This window comes from Phocoena sinus, chromosome 14, assembly GCF_008692025.1.
Source record: "Phocoena sinus isolate mPhoSin1 chromosome 14, mPhoSin1.pri, whole genome shotgun sequence".
Taxonomy (NCBI): Eukaryota; Metazoa; Chordata; class Mammalia; order Artiodactyla; family Phocoenidae; genus Phocoena; species Phocoena sinus.
In genome coordinates, this window is record NC_045776.1 from 40,471,192 (window position 1) to 40,494,169 (window position 22,978).

The 22,978-nt window shown below is 38.9% G+C and overlaps 1 protein-coding gene across 7 annotated transcripts in view; it reads right to left on the reverse strand.

Annotated features, from left to right (window-relative positions):
• Window positions 1–22,978, reverse strand: part of DTNA (dystrobrevin alpha) — a 297,328-nt gene that overhangs the window by 209,716 nt on the left and 64,634 nt on the right. For all 7 annotated transcript variants that reach the window (XM_032603037.1, XM_032603036.1, XM_032603038.1 and 4 more), the window contains exon 2: window positions 15,769–15,898. The gene's annotated coding sequence lies outside the window, so the exon portion shown is untranslated. The remainder of the gene's footprint in view (window positions 1–15,768; window positions 15,899–22,978) is intronic.

Consider the following 22,978-nt stretch of genomic DNA (forward strand, 5'->3'; position numbering starts at 1 on the left):
CAACAGATGGAGACATATACCATGTTCTTGGATTGGAAGAATGAATATTGTGAAAATGACTATACTACCCAAAGTAATCTACAGATTCAATTCAATCCCTATCAAATTACCAATGGCATTTTTTACAGAACTAGAACAAATCATCTCAAAATTTGTATGGAGACACAAAAGACCCCAAATAGCCAAAGCAGTCTTGAGGGAAAAAAATGGAGCTGGAGGAATCAGACTCCCTGACTTCAGACTATATTACAAAGCTACAGTAATCAAGACAATATGGTACCAGCACAAAAACAGAAACATACATCAATGGAACAAGATAGAAAGCCCAGAGATAAACCCACGCTCCTATGGTCAACTAATCTATGACAAAGGAGGCAAAGATATACAATGGAGAAAAGAAAGTCTCTTCAATAAGTGGTGCTGGGAAAACTGGACAGCTACATGTAAAAGAATGAAATTAGAACACTCCGTAACACCATAAACAAAAATAACCTCAAAATGGATTCGAGACCGAAATGTAAGACCGGACAATATAAAACTCTTAGAGGAAAACATAGGAAGAACACTGTTTGACATAAATCACAGCAAGATCTTTTTTGATCCACCTCCTAGAGTAATGGAAATAAAAACAAAATAAACAAATGGGACCTAATGAAATTTCAAAGCTTTTGCACACCAAAGGAAACCATAAACAAGATGAAAAGACTACCCTCAGAATGGGAGAAAATATTTGCAAACGAATCAACGGACAAAGGATTAATCTCCAAAATATATAAACAACTCATGCAGTTCAATATTAAAGAAACAAACAACCCAATCCAAAAATGGGCAGAAGACCTAAATAGACATTTCTCCAAAGAAGACATACAGATGGCCAAGAAGCACATAAAAAGCTTCTCAACACCACTAATTACACCACTAAGAGAAATGCAAATCAAAACTACAATGACATATCACCTCACACCAGTTAGAATGGGCATCCTCAGAAAATCTACAAACAACAAATGTTGGAGAGGGTGTGGAGAAAAGGGAACCCTCTTGCACTGTTGGTGGGAATGTAAACTGATACAGCCACTACGGAGAACAGTATGGAGGTTCCTTAAAAAACTAAAAAGAGTATCATATGATCCAGCAATCCCACTACTGGGCATATACCCAGAGAAAACCATAATTCAAAAAGAATGCTCCCCAATGTTCATTGTAGCACTATTTACAATAGCCAGGTCATAGAAGCAACGTAAATGCCCATCAACAGACGAATGGATAAAGAAGATGTGGTACATATATACAATGGAATATTACTCATATTACTCATTCCATAAAAGGAACAAAATTGAGTCATTTGTTGAGACGTGGATGGATCTAGAGACTGTCATGCAGAGTGAAGTCAGAAAGAGAAAAACAAATATCATATATTAACACATGTATGTGGAACCTAGTAAAATGGTACAGATGAACCGGTTTGCAGGGCATACGTTGAGACACAGATGTAGAGAACAAATGTATGGACACCAAGGGGGGAAACCGTGGTGGGGTGGGGATGGTGATGTGCTGAATTGGGCGATTGGGATTGACATGTATACACTGATGTGTATAAAATTGATGACGAATAAGAAACTGCAGTATAAACAAAGAAAGAAACAATCAGAAAAAGCAACTAATACTAAACTTTCTTTGGGTTATTTATATGGAAATACGTTAATATAAATGTTTCAGACATTACATGAAATTTCTAAAAATCTTATATGTTCTGGTATAATGTTATGTCATAATTCTAGTTATTACTTTAAAATGTCTCAGAAATAACTAAATTTTCTTGTCAATTGCATTATTATGAACTTTCATCAAATCTTTAACCGTGGTCATTTTTAAGTCTTTTTGTCATTTACAGACAGTTCCGGGTGTACTCTGATGCTTTCGCAAAAATGTTCCTATGAAAAGGTTTCATATTCAAGGAATTCATGGAAAAGACTCTGACCAGTACAGGTTTCTGGTAACTGACTATACTGCTGAACTGAATGAATAAGCATTTTCAGAACTCTGATGGAAAACTGATGACTTCACAAAAGTGCTAACAAAAGATCAAGATAAAAAAATTACATGGGACTGAGTGAACTGATGAGGATGATTATAATTTTTGTGACTTTCTGTTTGAATAATAATAAAAAATCCCACAAGGACTCAGAGGCAAAAAATATACAAATCAATTCACTGCAAAGTAAAGGAGCTGTTACGGTGGAGGATTCCTGGACTGAATGTCAATATTATGACATAGTATGAGTGTGTTTCATGTTTGGTAATTGCATTCATTGTTGCTTTTGTTGTGGTCATCCGTTTACCATGCTTGGTGTCAGTTTATTTATCTCTTGTAAAAATAAAATACAGTGTGTGTGCGTGTGTGAGTTGTGAAAAAAAAAAAAATCATCTGTCGAGTTCACTAAACCAGGTGTAATGTTCCTTAACCTGTTCTTACTTGATCAGCATGTCTATGTTAATCTCCCCGCTGGCATTCTGTGATGTACCATTCTTTTCATTCATGACACTTTTCTCATGGCACTATCATGATCTGAAATGTTATATACACATAAATATATTTTGGTATTCATTAGTTTAATATCTGTCATCTGACACACTGTAAGCTCCGCAGAGAAGTTAGTCAACTGTGCACCAATTTCATCCCAGCTCCAGTAGTTATTCAGTAAATAGTTTTTGAAGGAACAAAGGATAAATAATTGCGAACCTTTCTGAATTTGGAAATTGATGGATATTCTTAAATTTTCAGCTGGGCACAATTAGTAAAGAAGGCAGAGTACTGTGTCATGCAACACAGATATTTTTTAAGTCTATACTGCCTGTGTTAGGCAGGGTCATTTTAGGTCCAAATGATAAAACATAATACAAACTGATTTAAACAAAATTAGTAATTTATCGACACAAAACTGGAAAGCCCAGGATTGTCTTGAAGTAAGATTTGATCTTGTCTTCAACACACAGCACTAGAAGGAATACTCAACAAAATCAGGGATATGCGTCCGTTTTGTTCAATGATTTATCCTAAGTTCCTATATGAGTGCTGTCATATAGTAAATGCTCAATAAATACTTGTTGAATAAATGAATGATCAGTCTCTGTCTCAAAAAAAAAAAAAAAAAGAAGAGGAAAGGATGGAGAGAGACACACACAGAGAAGACCATGTGAAGACAGAAGCAGAGGTTGGAGTCTCACAACTACAAGCCAAGGAATTCCAATGATTGCTGGAGCCACCAGAAGTTAGGAAGAGGCCCGGAAGGATTCTTCCCTAGAGACCGGAGGGAGCATGGCTCTGCCAGCTCCTCGGCTTCAGTGTTCTCTCCTCCAGAACTACGAGAGAATAAGGTTCTGTTGTTTTAAGCCACCTCATTGGTGGTAATTTGTTAAAGCAGCCTTAGGAAACTAATAAAGGGAGTTTCTGGGAAAGGTCTCTTCACTCAAAAAAGAGACTCAGGGAGAAAAGAAAACTTGGTGGATGAGGAAACAGCGAATGATTCTGTAAGGCTGGTGAACAGGCTGAGTGAGTGGTGAGTTAAGGCCCAAGAAGAGCGTGAAAGTATAGGACTCAGCCGGCCATCCCAGAAGTCCTGAAAAGCAGCCCATGCTAGATTGCGTGAAGGACTAGGTTGAGGGAATTGTGAATCACAACTGTGTTTTCTTTTCACATGCTACAGATGATGGGGTTCTCTCTTCCCCAAGTGTTGGCTAAAGTGAATTGTTTGCTTCCTGTCTGGTGATTATTGACATTTCCTGGGGGTGCTGCCCTTCCCCGGCCTAACGGCTGCCCTTCCTCTTCTGGTAGCTCAGATTCACTGAGGGGGAGGCCAGGGGGCTTCTACAACAGGAGAAATTAGCCTGTCATGTCCTTTAGAACGAGATGCTTGCCTCCTCAGATACTCTATTTCATACCGTCAGATCTACGGTGCACAATTGGCCTTTTCTATACCCCAAGTTCTGTCCTGGGATCCCATCTTCCCCACCAAAGTTAACTTCCAAAGAGAGGCTTTTTAAAGTGAAACTTCCTTTTTCAGGAATCTTTTGTCTCCCCTTTTAACATCATCATCTCCTCTGGTCCAGTCCACATCCCTAGCACCCAGGCAATTCACTCTAGACTGTGGGGATGGACGAATAGCATGATTCACCTCTTGTCAGCCTGCCCAGATGACACACATGCATTTTAATAGGGACCCTCTGGACACGCAGTTTCACAGAGCACAGAAGGCGGCTGATGTAGGTATTCTGAACAGAGGAGCATAGTGGGTTGAGGGGAGCAGATCTTTGGAATCTCGTCTACTTTGAATTCACGGTGCACTCCTTGCTGACTGCATGGCCTTGAGCAACTTTCTTAACCTTCTGAGCCTCAATTTCATCATCTAAAAGTGAGGATGATACTATTACCTAGCTAGTGGAATGGTGGTGCATATTAGATAGATAACATACGGAAGTACCTAATGTGGAGCCTTGTACACAGTACCGTGGCTCTTAATATTTCTAAATCTTGGCACTATTGACATTCGGGGGCAGATAAATTCTTTCCTTTAAGAGACTGTTCTGAGCATTGTAGCACATTTGGCTGCATCCTGGCTTCCACTCACTAGATGCTAATAGCCCTCCACACTCTCAGGCCCCTGGCTGAGAACCACTGCTTTAGAGTCAGGTGGGCAGGTCTCTGTACACCTCTTCAGAGACAGAGGTAGATGATTTTCTGTCCTGTCTACATATAGGGCACAGTCCACACAAATGGCTTTGTTATGACTAGTGACATTTTTCCTATTTTAAGTAAAAATCATCCTTCTTTCTAAAGCACTGAAGTGTGTATCTTGTCTGGTGTACTTCAGATTTCCCTCTCCGTGGGCACAGGAAGGTGAAGGAACAGCAGGACGTGAGGGTGGGGTCTGACGGCAGAATCACTTTCCAACGCTAGCATTTCCTTGATGTCTGATTTTTCCCCTTAAAAATTCATGCTAATTTTGATTTCAACTCAACTGTTTAGTAATTGCTGTCTTCATAAAAATGGAATGTCCCTTCTCCTATCTACTTGAGTAAAATACTCAAGGGGCAGTATTTTACCCTGGGGTTTAAGTCCCCAGGCATACAAGAAAGCAGCCCAGTTAGAACAGAATGGTGTTATGTGGGTGACCTTTGAGCTATTGTTGGTATTTTCTTCAAAATGTATCAGGTATTTTTTATTTTATGGGTTAATTTCACCAACCGCTAAAAGTCCACTTTGCCTTTGCTTCTGTGCTGCTTTTTAAAACAATGGACTTTCAACAGGGGGAGAAATGAATCCTTAAAAATTCAACTTGGACTTTCAGTTATAAGATGAATAAGTCCTGGAGATCTAATGTACATTTAATAATAGTGTACTGTATACTTGAAATTTGCCAACAGAGTAGATCTTTTTAAAAAAATTTATTGATGTATAGTTGATTTACAATGTTGTGTTGGTTTTTGCTGTACAGCAAAGTGATTCAGTTATACATATATATACATTCTTTTTCATATTCTTTTCCATTATGGTTTATCAAAGAATATTGAATATAGTTTCCTGTGCTATACAGTAGGATCTTGTTTTTTATCCATTCTATATATAACAGTTTGCATCTACTAACCCTAAACTCCCAGTCCATCCCTCTCTCAACCCCCCTCCCCCTTGGCAACCATAAGTCTGTTCTCTATGTCTGTGAGTCTGTTTCCAACAGAGTAGATCTTAAGTGTTCTCACCACACACACAAAAAAACAGTAACTCTGTGAGGTGATGGATGTATTAACTAACTAGATTGTGGTAAGCATTTCCCAATGCATATTGTATATTAAACCATCATATTGTACATCTTTAAAAATCATATTGTATATTAAATATATACAATTTTTATTTGTCAATCATATCTCAGGAAAGCTGGCGAAAAAATAAAAAGTATAAGAAAAAAATTTAATTTGGAAAAGGTAATATTATCAAAGAATGGAATAAATGCTGAAATAATGTCCTCCCAAAACTGATCAAACAGAATCACAAGCATTCAGAAAAAGCTGTTTGAGAGTGTGAGCCCTAGTAGACATTTCATTCTGTATCCTGTAAAAACTATATCAAAGATGTTGGGATCCAGTCTCTTTGCTTCTATGGTCATTCCCTGAACCCCTATCAGACCACAGAAAGGAACATTACATTAAATGCTAATTCTCACTTTCATGATTTAATGAGCTACTTCTGAGAAAGCTACTGTTCCACCAGCCCATCAGAAACGTCTGGGATGGCTAGTGCAGAATTAAGGTGTGGGTCACCCAGCTGAAACTAATGTCAATGGTTCACTTATTCATTCATGTTCTTCAGACTCTCGGATACACCTCCACTGGTTACCAGGCAACCGCAGCTCATTGCAGTAAGTATACATTAAGCATGGACTCTACGTGTGAGTATGAAAGGGATCTGAGTATTTTAATGAGAAGGCACTCATGAGCTGAACTAGACGATTATCTTTGTTATTACGTAAGACAAAATATGAGGAGGGCCTTTACTATCTTTCAGAAAGTGGATTAATACTACTTTCCTGAAAAGCCTTCGTGCTTACAAGGGGACAGCCTTACACACCACAGCCTCAGACCTGGATGATATGGAAAATCTCAGAGTCCTTTTTATCGGCGGGAGGAATTCCGGTTAAGAACTGAGTTTAGGACAGGGGTTTACAAACCCTGCTTCTCAGACCCTTTCACTCCTTGTACTGTAGGAAGGGAGACTCCAGGAGAAACTAGGAAGGTTTTTATATTAGGGTTATCTTATCATTGTGTCTAATGTCTGCAAAAGTTTCTTGCCAAGAGAGAATTCAAAGTATTGTGGCAATGTGGCAGGGTTTGAGGTGGTGGCATGTTTTGTATTACTCAAGGTGGCATTGTTGGCCACGTAGGAGGTATACGAATTGAGGTGGGGGGGCGCTAAATCAGGGGTCCTATTGAACTGAGGTCATGAGAGGCTCATTTGCTATGGCTGAATGGTAAGAACATAGTCTTGTCTGCAAATACCATATGATATCACTTATATGTGGAATCTAAAATGTGGCACAAATGAACCTATCTATGAAACAGAGACAGACTCACAGACCTAGAGAACAGACTTGTGGTTGTCAAGGGAGAGGGATGGACTGGGAGTTTGGGGTTAGTAGATGCAAACTATTGCATTTAGAATGGATAAACAACAAGATCCTACTGTATAGTACATGGAACTATGTTCAATATCCTGGGATAAAACATAATGGAAAAGAACATAAGAAAGAATGGATCTATGTGTATAACTGAGTCACTTTGCAGTACAGCAGAGAGTAACACATTGTAAATCAACTACACTTCTATCAAAAAAAAAAAAAAAAGAATGTAGTCTTATCTGGATAAGATAAAAAAGAATGTAGTCTTATCCCCCTATGTGCCTTTTGTTGCTGCTCCTACTCTGGGAAAGAAATTCAACTCAGAAAGGAAACCATGTGGTTCTAGGAGTTGTTCATATATATTAGGAAGGAATGGTATAATGATAAAAACATGTTTTTAGAAAAAGACAGCCATCTTACTTATCTATGCACCTAGAATTGGAAGAAAGATTATGGCAAGTGTTTATCTGAGTCTGAAAGCATATTAGATACATAAACGGTAAAATTTCTAGCTCATGGTTACAGAATTGTTAGGAATTGACAGAATAGAGAACTACCTTACTCAACTGCTTTGATGATCTGGAACTATCAGATTCACAGTTTAAGATTTTGCTAAAATAAACACTGTACAGATTTAAAAGTCAGATTTTGAAAGTTACAAAAAAAATCAATTGATTAAAATGCAAGCTAAAACAATAAACAGTCACTCATACGAATATACTAGCATGAAAGCACATTGTTATTAACTTTTGTAAACATCATAATCCTTAGTGTTTTGACAGGAAAACATTGTTCCATCCATTTTTGTGATGATCACAATTTTTCAAATCATACTTATGTAAAGGTAAATAGCATTCTGCAAACTTCTGGGAAAAATCAACCAACAAAAGATAACCCAGTAGGCAGGGACATAATCTGGAAATGCGAATAGAATTCTTATTTTTTCTAAGATATTACATATTTATATTACTCAAAGATCAGCACAGCACATATGCTCGTATTTTTAAAACTTATTTTTCACTTCTGGAATGTTAAGTTATCCATATAACAGCAGTAAGCCAAAGACACAGACAAGTATCTTTTTGTTTTTATAGATAATGTACTTATGGACTGCATTATTTTACAGTGAATATGTTACAATCACTTTAGTTGCCATTTTTTTGCATCACATTATGCCTACCATCAGTTGGGCTGTTTTGAGATTCCCATTAAAGGGCAATTTAGGGCTTTTATGCTACGGTTTCACACACATGCACGCAAGACAGTAAGCATGATGTGGGCCAGGAAGACATTTCTGGTTTTGCATAGGCAGATGTCCAGCACCTAGCAAAGCTCCTGATATTTAGTTAATTCTCAGTAAGTCCTTGATGAATAGTAACCCTACTTCTATGTATTATAAATAAAACCCAAATCAAGCTTATTTCCTCAGTCTTCTCTCCTTACATGTGGAAACTTCTCTTGGGGGAAAATAAGATCAAGAATATAGGAATATTGGCTTGTTTGTTTCATGGAGGAGAGCAGCTAGATGGTAAGAGACTCAGATAGGTCCTAGGTGTGGCTTTGCTGCTGATATTGGGGGTATTACTTAACTTTTCTGGGTCTCAACTTCCTCAATGTAAAATTAAGGGGCTGCTGTGATCTGAATGTTTGTGTCCCCCCAAAATTCGTATGTTGAAATCCTAATGCCCAATGTGATGGTATGAGATGTGGGGACTTCAGGAGGTGATTAGGTCATGAGTGTGAGGCCCTCGTGAATGAGATTAGTGCTTTTATAAAAAAGGCCTAACAGAGCTCCTAAGCCCCTTTTGCATATAAGGACAGGAGACAAAGCACCTGCTATGAAGCAGGAAATAGGCCCTCACCAGAACTTGACCATGCTGGTGTCTTGATCTTGTACTTCTCAGACTGCAGAACTGTGAGAAATAAATTTCTGTCTTTAATAAACTACATAGTCTCTGGTATTGTGTTATTGTAGCCTGAACGGACAAGAACAGGGGTCTAGGTTAGACAATCTAAAATGTCCCCCATGATGCTGAAATTCTACAGTGCTAAGACATAATCTGTGGCAAGTCTAACTAGAATATTACTCAGAAGAATTATACCTTATTTGTCCCAGGCTACCAGGTTCCTAGCGCAGGGTCAGGGAACATAAGAGATGTGTAATATATATTTAAAGAACAAATGAATGATCATTATAGGTATAAAAATGTGTCATAAGAATCATTAGGATTTTTCACAAAAAGAAGGAACCTTCTCTGGATACTGATTTTTGCAGTTAAAATGAAGTCAGAGGATTGCTTTTTTTTTTTTGGTTGAAGTATAGTTGATTTACAATGTTGTGCTAGTTTCAGGTGTACAACAAAGTGATTCAGTTATATACATATATATGTGTAGATATATATTCTTTTTCAGATTCTTTTCCATTATAGGTTATTGTAAGATACTGAATATAGTTCCCTGTGCTATACTGTACGTCCTTGTTCTTTACCTATTTTATGTATGGTAGTGTGTATATGTTAATCCCAAACTCCTGATTTATCCCTATCCACCTTTGCCCTTTGGTAACCATAAGTTTGTTTTCTATGTCCGTGAATCTATTTCTGTTTTGTAAATAAGTTCATTTGTATCATTTTTTAGATTCCACATATAAGTGATATCATATTTGTCTTTCCTTTTTTGAAACCTTGGAGTTTTATTTCATATCAGTTACTATTCTTATATTATACGTGGTATTTGAATCATATGATTTAAAAAAATTCAGAACAAGTTTATGTACTCTCTTAAGAAGTGCTAATAGTGTCATTATGTCTAGAGAAATTTTTATTTCGCATCCAATACAAATCCTTTCATAATTAGTTATAAATATTCATTTCATAAATATTCTTAAGGAGGAAAAAGGAAGAGAATTCCTTGCCTTTAAAAGTCCCCAGTTCTAGTGGAGATTCGACATAACATTTAGCCCTCAAATTCTATCAGTCTACAGCTTTAGATATCATTTTCAGGCTTATGCTCACATTAATAAATGAGGTTTTTGCACAAATAGGTGTCAGAACCACAAGGTGTTATATCTTTTAAACTCTTGTTGAACAGAAATAGTGCTATTTTTAGCACCAACCTAAACATAAACTTATTTGCCATGAAAAAAAGATTTGTGGACTTATAAATTGCTTACCCTAAGGGAATATTTTAAACGGAAAATTCTAGCATTATGTTACAAACATATTCTTCTTATAGGATTAAACGGAAAGCTCTTTTAGAGTGGCAATTTGCTGCAGTAGAAAGGTATGACTTAACATTCTTGTCCTGCCACTTACCAGAAATATGACATTAACAATTTACCTTAACTCTTGGAATCCTAGCTTTTGTCTAAATAAGAAGGGAAATAATAGGCAATTTGAAGGGTTGTTATGAAAATTAAATAAGATAACGTTTGTGGAGCATCTGTTTTGGTGCTTGGCACAGAATGGTACAGATCCTCCCTAGAAGGTCCCCTTTCCCCTGATGGAGCGCTCCCCTTTTGTTGTAATGGCTGGGCGACGTATGAGAATCTTCACCACACTAAAAACACTCAAACTTTTCTCAAAATATGACGTTTCATGCTTCATTCAAAACCAGAAGGGACTACTCTGAGCTTGGTAAAGAAGATTCAAATACTAACCAAAAACCTTGGTACTTGTCCTTGACAAAGGGAAGATGGACAGATAACATGAGGAATTACATGAGACTGTGAGTGACTGAATGAGATGGTTTTTCTTTCTCTTGTCTACAATAGGAGCTGATCTCCTAGAAATGGCCCAAAGGGCTACGTGAATTCAGAGATAGGACTGATAACTGTTGAGCCAGGAGGAGTTCATCAATGACTTCACTGAACCCATAGTAGCAATAGAGGTGGTGGATCTTGAAAGATGACTAAGATATGCCAAGTCTCTGAAGAGTGCATATGTGCTTGTGGGTGAGGGGGGATTTGGAGGGGGGTATGGATGTGAGGAACGTCTAGTCAGAAGAACCAGCACGAGCAAAAGTGAAGGCAAAAAGCGCATGGCTCAGAGAAGGCAGATCATCCCCATGTTAGCAAAGGTCAACTGATGAGGAACAAAGGCAGGTGCTGAGACTCCAGGGGTCTGCTGTGCTTCTGTTATGACATGCTAAGTAATATAGGAGGCAGATTTTGCTCTGCAGTTGATGGGGCAGCCAACACTGGCTTTGAGATTGAAGTGGGTGAGGTTAACTAGGTCAGTTGCTGTTCTGCTGGGTACCTATTACATACCAGGAACTGTACTTTGTTGTTTTATGGATATTATTTTCTAGTCTTCGCAACAAATTGGATATATCTTTTCGGGGGGGGGAATGTGAAGCTCAGAGAGCTTAAGTAACTTGCTGCTCAAGATTATACATTCTTCCATTAAGCAAATGGCATGAAAGAGCAATAGGGTTTTAAAATATTAACATCAGGACAAACCATTAAAGAATGGAAATGATGAGATCTGAATGTCAATTAGGAAGTTGATTTAGGCAGTCATGTTTTAAAAGGAAAGGAGCTTAGGAACACTGAAAAGAGGGAATTTGTGTTCAAAGTGAGGCTGTTAGAGGTTTGAGCAAGATTTCTTAATACAGGTTTATTCTAGAATGACATACATTTTAAGATAATAAACAGTGTTGCTTCTGTGTTTTAAAGTTACTTGATGACTATATTACACAGGAGACAGTGCAGTATAATAATTAAGTGCTCAGGCTCTAAGCCAGACTGCCTGGATTTGAATTTTCACCCCAATTTACTGAACCTCAGGCAGGTTATCTAACCTTCCTGGGCCCTAGTTTCCTCATCCTTAAAAAAGGAAATGATAATATTACATATAGATTTGTTCAAACATGAAATGAAGTATATGTTCATACAAAACAGCGTTTGGTATAAAGTAGGAACTCAGTAAGCATTAACCAGCAATTGCTTTGTACCTATGTCCTTTCTCACCAATTGTTTGTTTAGAAATTATGTACAGTGTGCCAAGCACTGTGCTTGTTTCCAGGGATGCAAATATAATAGGGAAGAACTTTTGTATACGATTACAAGTTAATCACTAAAAGGATGCTGTCTATAAGCTTAAATTATACATAATGGCCCATTTCTGGGAACCCTTCTTCCCAGGTAATGAGAGTTAAGCTAAGATACCTTTGTTTAGCTCACAGGAAACATCCTGACTAGGCCCACCTGTGAATGACTGCAGGGAGGAAGAAATTAACACATCTGGCTGACCAGAACCAGGAAATGTTTGACTTTACTGCCTCCCCTTTTAGTGTAAAAGAAGCTTGAATTCTAACTCAGGCAAGATAGTTCTTTGGGACACGAGTCTACCATCTTCTTTGTCTGCCAGCTTTCCAAATAAAGTCATTATTCCTTGTCCCAATAACTTGTCTTTCAATTTATTGGCCTGTTGTGCAGTGAGCAGTAAGAGCTTGGACTTGGTAACACAAAGATGAGGATAACAGATGATTTCCCTTAACAGATGGATAGCACTTGATTTTTCCAACATCATATTCTGTGGTTCAGCAGAAGTACTACGACTATATCTTGGTTAAAGCACTTTCTACAACTCTTTGGGCACCAGTGGTTTAAAATATCTATTCATAATGTTGCTCATTAGTTTCAGGACTAATAATTCCACTTCTCCTACCCCCTCCTCCAATATGACATTAAGGTATGTTCGGCCTGAGTTACCTTTTATGATGGGTGTTCCCCTTCACCCACCAGGCAGTATTACAAAGTTAGTGAGATGATTTCAGTAGTCTCTGCCCACTTATGTGTACCAAACGCTCAGAAGCTGAGTGTTTGCATCACTGTCTCAGGAGTTTCTTCCTTGCTAATTCATTCGACTTTATGTGTAATGTAGTATGCATTATTAATGGGTGTATTTCTCTTCCCAAGACTATTTTTTCTGAATACGACTTTATAAAGCCTCATTTCCATAAACTAGAGAGAAATTGAATGATTAGAATTTTCGGTGTTGTACCAAACTAAGGAAGATGTGAGGACACCAGTTATATAGTGCATTTTAAACCATACCATTAAGCTACACATCCCTGTGTCTCCCAATTTTAGGTTATGAAGGGGTCCAGGAAATCATGCTCACGACCTCATTTTCACATTGTCTAAAAGGATTCTCAGTTAGGCATTGCAGGTTTAACACTGACATTGGTTGAACAGATGAAAATTTGTTGGTAGAAGGGACACCATGTCCTTGTGAGTGTACCCACAATACATTAAGATGGACATGCGAGCAGTCATCATGACCTCTGAGAAAAGATTGAAAAGGAAAATGTCTACATAAATAAATGAGAAGGAAATGAAAATACTGAGGCACTCGCGTTGAAAATAACCAAGTGAAGTGCCAAAATGATTAAGTACAAAGCCTCTTTAATATCCAGGAAGCCCTTTAGAGTGAGTGGGGTTGCTGGGCAGCGGTGAATCGTTTACCTGTCAAAAAGGACAGACTTTGGCATCCTCATCACTTTGCTTTCCAGTATACTCAGTTTTTATTAAGGCACATGGGAAATGTTCGGACCATAAGGGATCTTCAAATAGCAAACAACCATTACTGAAAGACAGTGATCAGATCCATAATAAAATAAATCTGAAGCCTGAGATTTAAATGTGAATGTAGGAATGAGACTGATGCCCTAGGAAGTTCTTATACTGGTCGTACAGAAGCTTGTGAAATGCGAATATTAGAAAAGTAAAACTCATATTTGGTGCATATCTGAGAATTTAAAAAATCTTCCCATTAACTTGATACGCAAAATGGGAATATTGACAAAGACTCTGTTAACACTAACGAGTTAATGCTGCGATACTGTATAGCTTAGAATATGGCTTTAAATATATTAGGTTAGTTTTTTTCAGTGTAAAAATATCCAGCTTTACATTTAACTTAAAATTTTCTTTCCTGAGAATCATTTATTTTCCTTGGGAGAAGCAAGTAATCCCTGTTCACTTTTCTTCCAATAATTTTGGGAGAAATTAATGAAGCACTGATGGGTTGGTTAGGATCTAACCAAGAAAAGAGAAAACAGTCTAAATATTCAAAACAGATGGAATTTAATACAGGAAAATTGTTATACAGGTGATGGAAGAATTGAGAAGCTAAACTAAGGATAGCAAATCAACCTGGAGGTTAGTACCAGCAGGAAGCCACAGACACCACTACCCACAAGTCTCAAGGGACGGAGGGAAGAGGTGACATTACTGGAGCTCAGAGTTCAAGGTCACTGCGGGAAGCTAGAGGCAACAGGGGGTGGGTCTGGGGGCTGGAAAACCCAGCCTCTAGGGTTCAGCCCCCAGGGAATCAGCAGAATAGGAGCAGGGCAAGGAGCGGATGCGAAGTTAAAAACAGGCCCAGACCAGCACAGTGGAAAGCTGGGAGTTAAGTAAGTTAAGAAAATAAGTTTTCCATGTTCATTTTCTCCTCCGGAGCAATGTTACACTAGGCAAACTGATTTACTGATGTTTTTAAAGGGCATTAAGTTTAGCTCCTGGGAATTACATTCAACAAATATCTTGTAAATAAATGAAATCACCATTTTAGTTCCACACATGACCTCAATAAACCAAATTTACACCCCCTTAAGATGACGAGACAATAATCCACCTTCACTTTGAAGTTAATAAAAGGTAGAAAGGAGTCATCACTGTCGTTTTGGATTAGATTTAGACAGTGGTCAATGCTCTGTCAGTTGCATTGTTTTATTCAGAACTGTGAACAGAGGTACATTCCGACGTTCTGGAAATCACCATTCTTTAAAGTAGATAATAAAGCCACACTTTGAAAACAGGACTCAGGAGGAGGTGGAAAAAGCCGCACAATTTCCTCAATAAGACCACCACTCAATTCCTCTATTCCTCTCTGATCTGCTGAGAAATGACAGTGGCATATTGCAGACTAATAGTCAGCAATTTGTACGCTCACGTCTTTTGTAGCACGGAAGGGTAATTATGTATGGTGATGTAAAAAATATATATCCATCTATCTCATGATCAGGAAAACAAAGCTTAGTGTGTGAGCACATATGCATGATTAATTGTGCACAGCAGTTTGAAAACCACACCTAACCTAAACCATGCCCTGCCTTAAATTAAGCAATATGACATCTCCCAGCCGGCAGCCTCTGAAATGTTAGCCTTATATCACACCCAGACCTGTAATGACTAAACTGTCATTATCACCATTAAATTTTTCTCTCATTTATATCACTAAAACATGGTCTTAGCTCATTTTTGCTTATTACTTTGATATTAAATACTGTTATATATTTAAAAACTTGATGACCTGTACAATAGAATGAAGCATTACTACATCTGCTTAATAGAAATCAGCAAGAGATGTCAAGGTCATCTCTGTGTCTTACACCTCATCATTCAAGATCGTTTCTGATAATAAAAATAAATAAACAAAAGGCACAGAAACTGAGTCTTTCACTATGCGGCACCTCATTAAAAGTATAAAATGCTGGTTATATTGAACCCCATTTTCTTTTCATGCAAAGAAGAGAAACACTTTAAGGGGAAATAGTTCAATGTCCATCTTAAATTTCTTGTCTCAGACTCACTCACCTAAAATTCAATGAAGAAACAGCATGAACTTTTCAAAACCATCTATTTTCTTTTCTTCGAAATGGCAGTCAACTCTGGCATTTAAAGACTTTCCAAGCGTTTCATCCAGGGACTGGTAAATCTCACTTATCTGCAATGAGAAATTACACTTTTATTTAACTAAGCAACTCACACTTACATGTTTATTACAGAAACAGAATGGGCAGATCTAGAACATATGGTGTTTTACAAATCCGTTCATCCACTAAGAACGATTTGTAATACTCAACTCAGAACTTTGGTTTTCATTTACTATAAGAAATGTTGAAAAAATAGACATTTGTGCCAGAAGTTGTTTTACAGAGGAGGATGGTGAGGACCAGGGGGGTAAAGTGACTGTCCAAGATTAAGCAGCTGGTTAGTGACAGAGTAGCCTTGAACCTTGGGCTGCTAACACTGCCTCTTGTTTTTGGTTGATTAAAAACCCAGAAATGGGAAGACCTGGAATCTTCTGTTTTCCAAGTTGGTAATTTTCTGGAATATTGTGTCACCATAATTTCTCCTAAAGCCAAGGAAACTACAGTTGAAGGCAGAATCCTCAGACTGGCATCGCCTCTGATGGTAGATGCGGGTGTAGGCTACCGCAGAGGCACCCTGACATGATTGAATGATCCGCACGCTTTATGACGTTGTAGAGCAATGACGTAGATAGTAAATAGTTCAGAATATGGTCTCTTGGTGTTTCTTAACAAGGTGGAATGATTTTTATAATCTTTTGCCTTCTGAGAAAACTCACAGATGAGAATAGAAGGAGAGGCTCCAGGTCGCACGTGGCAATTTGCCCAAGAGTCCTGCTGCATGAAAGTGACCAGATGCTTTACCCACCATCTCTCATCAGCTAGTCCTTCCCACCTTTCTTTCTTCCCCTTCCCTTCCCCCCTTTCTTCTTTTCACCAGCACACAGGCTGGATGTTACTATCCCACGTGCTAGGTGGCTTGAAGCAGCAGAAATGTGAAGTCAGGAAATCCCATGTTCAGAAGAAGGAAGAGAATGGGGGGAAGGGGGATCACAGCAAACAAAGCGGAGAAGATGTCTGATGGCAGTAAAGCCAGAAAAGGAAGGGACAGAGGAGCCTAGCTCCGTACTCTGGCTGGTGGGAGATGGCCTCTGTCTCCAGACCCACCCTTCGCTTTCCTCTCCCAACTGTCTTCTTCGGCCCAGGTTATCTAAAACAAGGGCATAATTATTTTTAACTTTCATGGCTTCAGGCCTCCTAGGCTTTTGGGTTCATAGAGAAAATTCTATACAATAACTACCCCCTCCCTCTAATCCAAGTTCTCAGATATATTCATGATTGCATTATATTTATTTAACAGGATATAAAGAGATTTTCACGACACAATTAACACCTGTTCTCTCACATTAGAACCCAATAGTCTTTCACTGTACTTAGATTCTAGGGACATGCGTACAACTGGCATTCTTTGAATTAAATGTATTATTACAACAGTAGCACTTTCAGATATTTTTTGGTTTCCTAACGTACATGCTACTAATTTTTTAAAAAATTGGGGTTTGGGTAAATTAGACCTATGCATCTGGGAATATGTTAAAAATATTATCCCTCCCTCATGAATGCAGCTCTCCAAGTCAGAGCAACAGGAAATAAATGGAAATCTTACACCATCTTATATAATTTTATATGACTATATATATGTATATGATAAATCTTACACATACAGATAAACTTACATCCAGCTATATCTGGCAATGTAGAGTCACTCAAGAAATCCCTTAGGCCTGGGCACCTCTTAGGATCAAGCTGCTGCTTATACTCTTCTACCTGGCAATTTTGGGAAGCACGTTTTGCATTTTTGGTTTTTGCCCAGGTCCCTGGATCATCCCAGATTGCAATCCACTAGGAGGGCGATGAGCTCAGATAGAGATGCTATGTGAAAGGACCCACAGGGAGGTTCAAGTTTCACGCCTTAACTGGGATCTGTGACTGCAGTGAAAGTTGCCATTTGGATGATATCTTGATTATGAGCCAGCTTTCATTTCTGCTATTCCTTCTCGATCAGGAAGTGGCCCCCATCTCAGCCTGTATCTCATAGGCAGTGATCGAAACCAGCTGTCTGGTAGGCAGCTCCATCCCTACCCCTCTTGGCTTCTGTCCCTTGAGACCACTTCAGAGGATGCAGACTGATTATCCATAATTCTTTCTAGTCTTGAGTCTGAGGGTGGCCACCTCCCAAACTGTCACTGAATTAAAGGCATCCATCCTCCCCTCTATTCTCCCAGAAGCCCGGTAGACACTTGCAAAGCAAAATTCTCATGTGAACATTGATTAGGAAGAGAAAATGATACTTTTCTCTCTTTAACTTATTTAATTCTACATCAGCTATCAAATTCTAGTTTGACTGTGTGACTTGAAGTTAAAATTTAGTGTCATGGGATGAAATAAAACTCTGTCTCCTTCCATCTGGCTCCCTGAAGAGCTTTTGGTCAGTGTCCGGATTGGAGTTAGGAGTCAATACCTTACCACTGAGTACCACAAGAGAAAGAAGTATTTGGTTCATCTGGGGCGCCATATTTTAGTCCTATAGTTTGGATGGAAGTTGCTGGGGTCGGATTTTTTCTTATTAAGATAATCTCCTCAGTGTAGAGCACACAGAAACAGGATGGACCACCAAAACAAGATAGTAATCTTTACACTCATGGGATCAATTTAAATAAAGGCTTGATAATCATTGGTGGTAGTGGGACTTGATCAAGCACATACACTCCCAAACGAGGTTATGTGGGAGGAAACCAAATATTAGACTGGAGTGAATATTCACATTTTTATTCACATTCTTGTCCTTACTGATCTTCCCACCTAAAACAGTACTCCTCCCTCATTCTCTATTGCTTACCTTCATATATATTCACCCACATAGCACTTCTACTACTTATTATTTATTCATTGTCACTTCACGCTAGGATATAAGCTCCACGAAGGCAGGAACTTTGTTCACTACTGTACCCCTGAGGCTTGGAACAATGCCTAACAAATAGGCAGTAATATTTATTGCATGAATGAATGAATATACCTCGTGGTCCTCTTTTCTTATAAACATTTGATCCAGTTTCCTCTTTCTACCCCTATGAGTTTGCACCATACTGAAAATAATTTCCTCGCAATGGGAAAAATTCAAAGGCCTTTATTCACTCTGAAAAAATGTAGAACCCAAGTGAGCATTATATCTACTTTCCTTGTTAGGTAGAACTAGGATTGCCTAACTGTGAAAAGGAGGATTGAAGATGAGGTTGTCTAGTATCTCTTCTGTAGCCTTTTCTTCCCTTTTAGTTATGCTTGGGAGACTATAGTGTTATGAGTCCAGCTTTCTAGACTTCAGAGGTTAGGATGGAGACCACTTTCAGATCACTGTAGTCATAGGGGGCAGGTCCAGTGTTTCGAGGACCAGTTACAGATGATGAAGACCAGAGATCTGCAAAGGGCGCCCCAGAAAAATGCCAAGATGGAGCATTGCACTGCGCTCATAAGCATGCATGTGGGGCTTTTCTGGTATTTTACACTGTCAGTTGGCTTAAGTTGTAGCAGTTATTAAGGGATTTGGCTAAGAATGGTCAAAGTCACTTGGGAAACAATAACTACTCGTGCAGATAATTTCCCAACAACTTAAATAGGTCCTGATTTTTACGAGTGACTCTGCTGCCATAGTCACAAATGGCATGCTAGGAACTAGCATCTATAGGATGGATAAACACCAAGGTCCTACTGTACAGCACAGGGAACTATACTCAATATCCTGGGACAAACCATAATGGAAAAGAATATGAAAAAGAATATATATGTGTAACTGAATCACTTTGCTATATAGGAGAAATTAATGCAACATTGTAAATCAACTATACTTCAATAAAATTAAAAAACCAAAACCCAGTGGCATGCTAGGGTGTCATGCCAGTGCTGAGGCCGAGCTCAGGACTCTGGCTACCCCTGTTCACACACACAGCATCAGTCAGATCCCTAACTACCTAACAACAATGAGGCTGGAGGAAGAGGAAAAACTTAGATCTGAAAGGTCCTTGAAGCACCTTGTGATGTTATAGAAAGGAGGCTGAATAGGATCAGAAGCCTGGGTTTTATTTTTGTCTCTCCCACTAACTAGCTGGGCAAATCATTTATACTTAACGGGGTTGCCGTTTTCACACTAGTAAAATGAGGGTATCGGTTGAGACCAGTGCTTTTCAACCAGGGATGATTTCGTCCTCACCTCCAAGGGACAGTTGGCAATGTATAGAGACATTTCTGATGGTGGAGGGAGGGTAAGTGAGACTGACATCTAGTAGGTAGAGGCCAGGGATGCTGCTGGACATCCTACAGGCACAGGACAGCTCCCGTCAGAAAATAATTATCAGTCCTAAGTGACAGCAATGCCGAGGCTAAGAAACACTGGTTAGATGGTTCGAGTCCCCTCAGTCCTAATAGTATCCTCTAATTTTACCACTGGTCTCCTCCAGACCTCTGACGCCACACAAGTTAGGCCTAATTCGTCTCTGGAAGCTCCTCCAACTCTATCTACTGCATCAAACTCCTCCCGCATCGCCCACCTCTACTCTTAGCCCCTCCGTACCCGGACCTTGGTGTCTGCACACCATGCTTTGTGTTCCTTCTCCGTAGCACATGTTACTACGTACAATTGCTATAAATTTTCTTCTCTGTATAAGAATATATGCAACTTGGCAGGGACCGTCTTGTTTATTTCTTCATCGTCTTTAGCATATCATCTTTAATGATGAATAATTCTCCTGACTAAATGTTTGTTCAATTGATGGTGGAACAATTAGCAGACACTCTGAAGGTCAGTGTTTTCTCACTCTTTCCTACACAGAGTTGTGGTATAAACTTATTAGATCATGTCACCAGATCATTAGTTACTGGCCTAAGAACATTAAAGTGGCTCAGGAAGCTACAGTAAAGTGGATTTGGGATCATGGCCTTTGGACTAAAATCAGAATCACTCCAGATACAAGGTTATTAGGTCAGAATCAGGGAGGAGACTGTGGAGATGGGCCTTTCTGGATGCTTTAAAGCTGGAGACAGAATTAGTGCACAGGGATGGATACTGGGGCACCCTCTTTGTTCCAAAGATTTGTTCTTGTTGACACAGAGTTCAGCCTGAGAACCAGGAAGGTCTTGGATGTCTGCACATATTTCCTATTAAGCGCACAGATTGTTGCTTCAGGCTCCATAGATAAAGAGGCTGTAGCAGTGGGACAGCCTAGCTGCTCCAATCCAGTGTGATCCGCCCAATCACAGAAGGGCAGAGTCACTAGAATCCCAGCAGAAATTCTGGGCGCCAAGGGAATTACTGTTGAGACTGGCTGCATCTGCTTCTTGCTGTGCAGACACCTCATTTCTGTGAAGTTTTGAAGTCTTTGGCCAAATAATCGTGGAAATGAATCTAATCTCAGAGGGAGTCGTGTGTCTGTAATCCCTGTCCATCAGATTATATATAGCCCAATGATGGCAGAAACATGGGCTGTACTTCACAATTCTAAAAATCTAGATACCCACACAGGGAAAGTAGAGTCACTGCCTGCCTCACCTCTCAGTCACCTACTTTACTACCCCCTAGGACATATAACAAGACCACAAGAGGATATTTGAGCAAGTGGAAGATAGTAGCAGAGTGTCCCGTTTTCCTCTTGATATTTCACCAACAGACAGGGATAAAAAAAATTATACTTCATCACTCAGGTTAAAGTAAGATAAAGTGGAGAGAACAACACTATTTGGATGAAATAGCTGTCAGAGGAATGGACATATACATTCTGCAGTGAATGTGGAATTTTTTCCCAGCATAAAGCCAGAGGCCTGCTGACATTCAGGAACCCGTAAGAAAAAAAAATATATGCTTGTCAACATCAGTTCAGGCGGGTATTCAGTCAACTGTTTTAAAGGTGCTGAGAAGGAAGAAGGTGGTTTATAAAGGATTTCTCAGCTCTGTTCCTTGCACAGCATGTTTTTCAGAGGCAACGCCTTTGTGTTTCTATCTGCTGCATCTCACTGTAGGCTAAGGCAGTTGCTCACCCAGATGATATCTGCATTTTAAAAGAACATCCTCCCCATATGTTTAATGATTTGCACTGAACCTGGGCAGTGTCCCTCACAGAGGAGCTCAATCATGGAGAGCTCACTTGAGTGTCCATCATTTTTTCCTTTTTAATATAATAAATGTAGGGCTTCCCTGGTGGCGCAGTGGTTGAGAATCTGCCTGCCAGTGCAGGGGACATGGGTTTGTGCCCCGGTCTGGGAAGATCCCACATGCCGCGGAGCAACTAGGCCCGTGTGCCACAACCACCGAGCCTGCGCGTCTGGAGCCTGTGCTCCGTAACAAGAGAGGCCGCGATAGTGAGAGGCCCGCGCACCACGATGAAGAGTGGCCCCTGCTTGCTGCGACTAGAGAAAGCCCTCGCACAGAAACGAAGACCCAACACAGCCAAAAATAAATTATATAATAATAATAAATGTAAAAGTAATTAGCTATACACCACTATTTATGAAGAAGCAGGTTTAATAAAAAATGAATCAGAGATGGCTGGAAACTTACAGAGTATTTTAAAAAAATAAAGTAACTACTTTTAAGAAGTGTGGAAAATATAATAAATTATAAAGAAAACTAATGTCATCCACGTTCCACTACCCAGAGGCAATCCCTATGAAGGTATTCTACATTTACTATATTATCTAAACATTATATCTCATTATCTATACATATATATGCATACACACATAATTTTTAATGAAATTGAGGGACTATAAACTATATATAATTTTATTTCAAGTTTTAATTTTGTTTTTTGTATCCTTTTTATTATTAGTGATCCACACATATTCAGCATGAATACTTCCTCTTTTCTGGCTATGAAATTATTTTATCAAACTTGCTAATTAAAGGATATGACATATGAAGTTATGGGGCATCCAAAGTCACCAAATCCTTTAGTTTACTCATGTGCCTTATATACACTCACATCCACACAGAACGCATTTCTGTTATATTTCAGAAGAAGGCAGTAGATCATTTTATTTTATAGTAGTGCTTATTTTGTTATAGAAACCTCTACTGTACAAAACCCATGTATCCCAAAATATCAGAAACACAGGAGCCATTTTTTTTTTCAGAATATGCTTTTAGAGAGAGTGATGACCTCATTTTG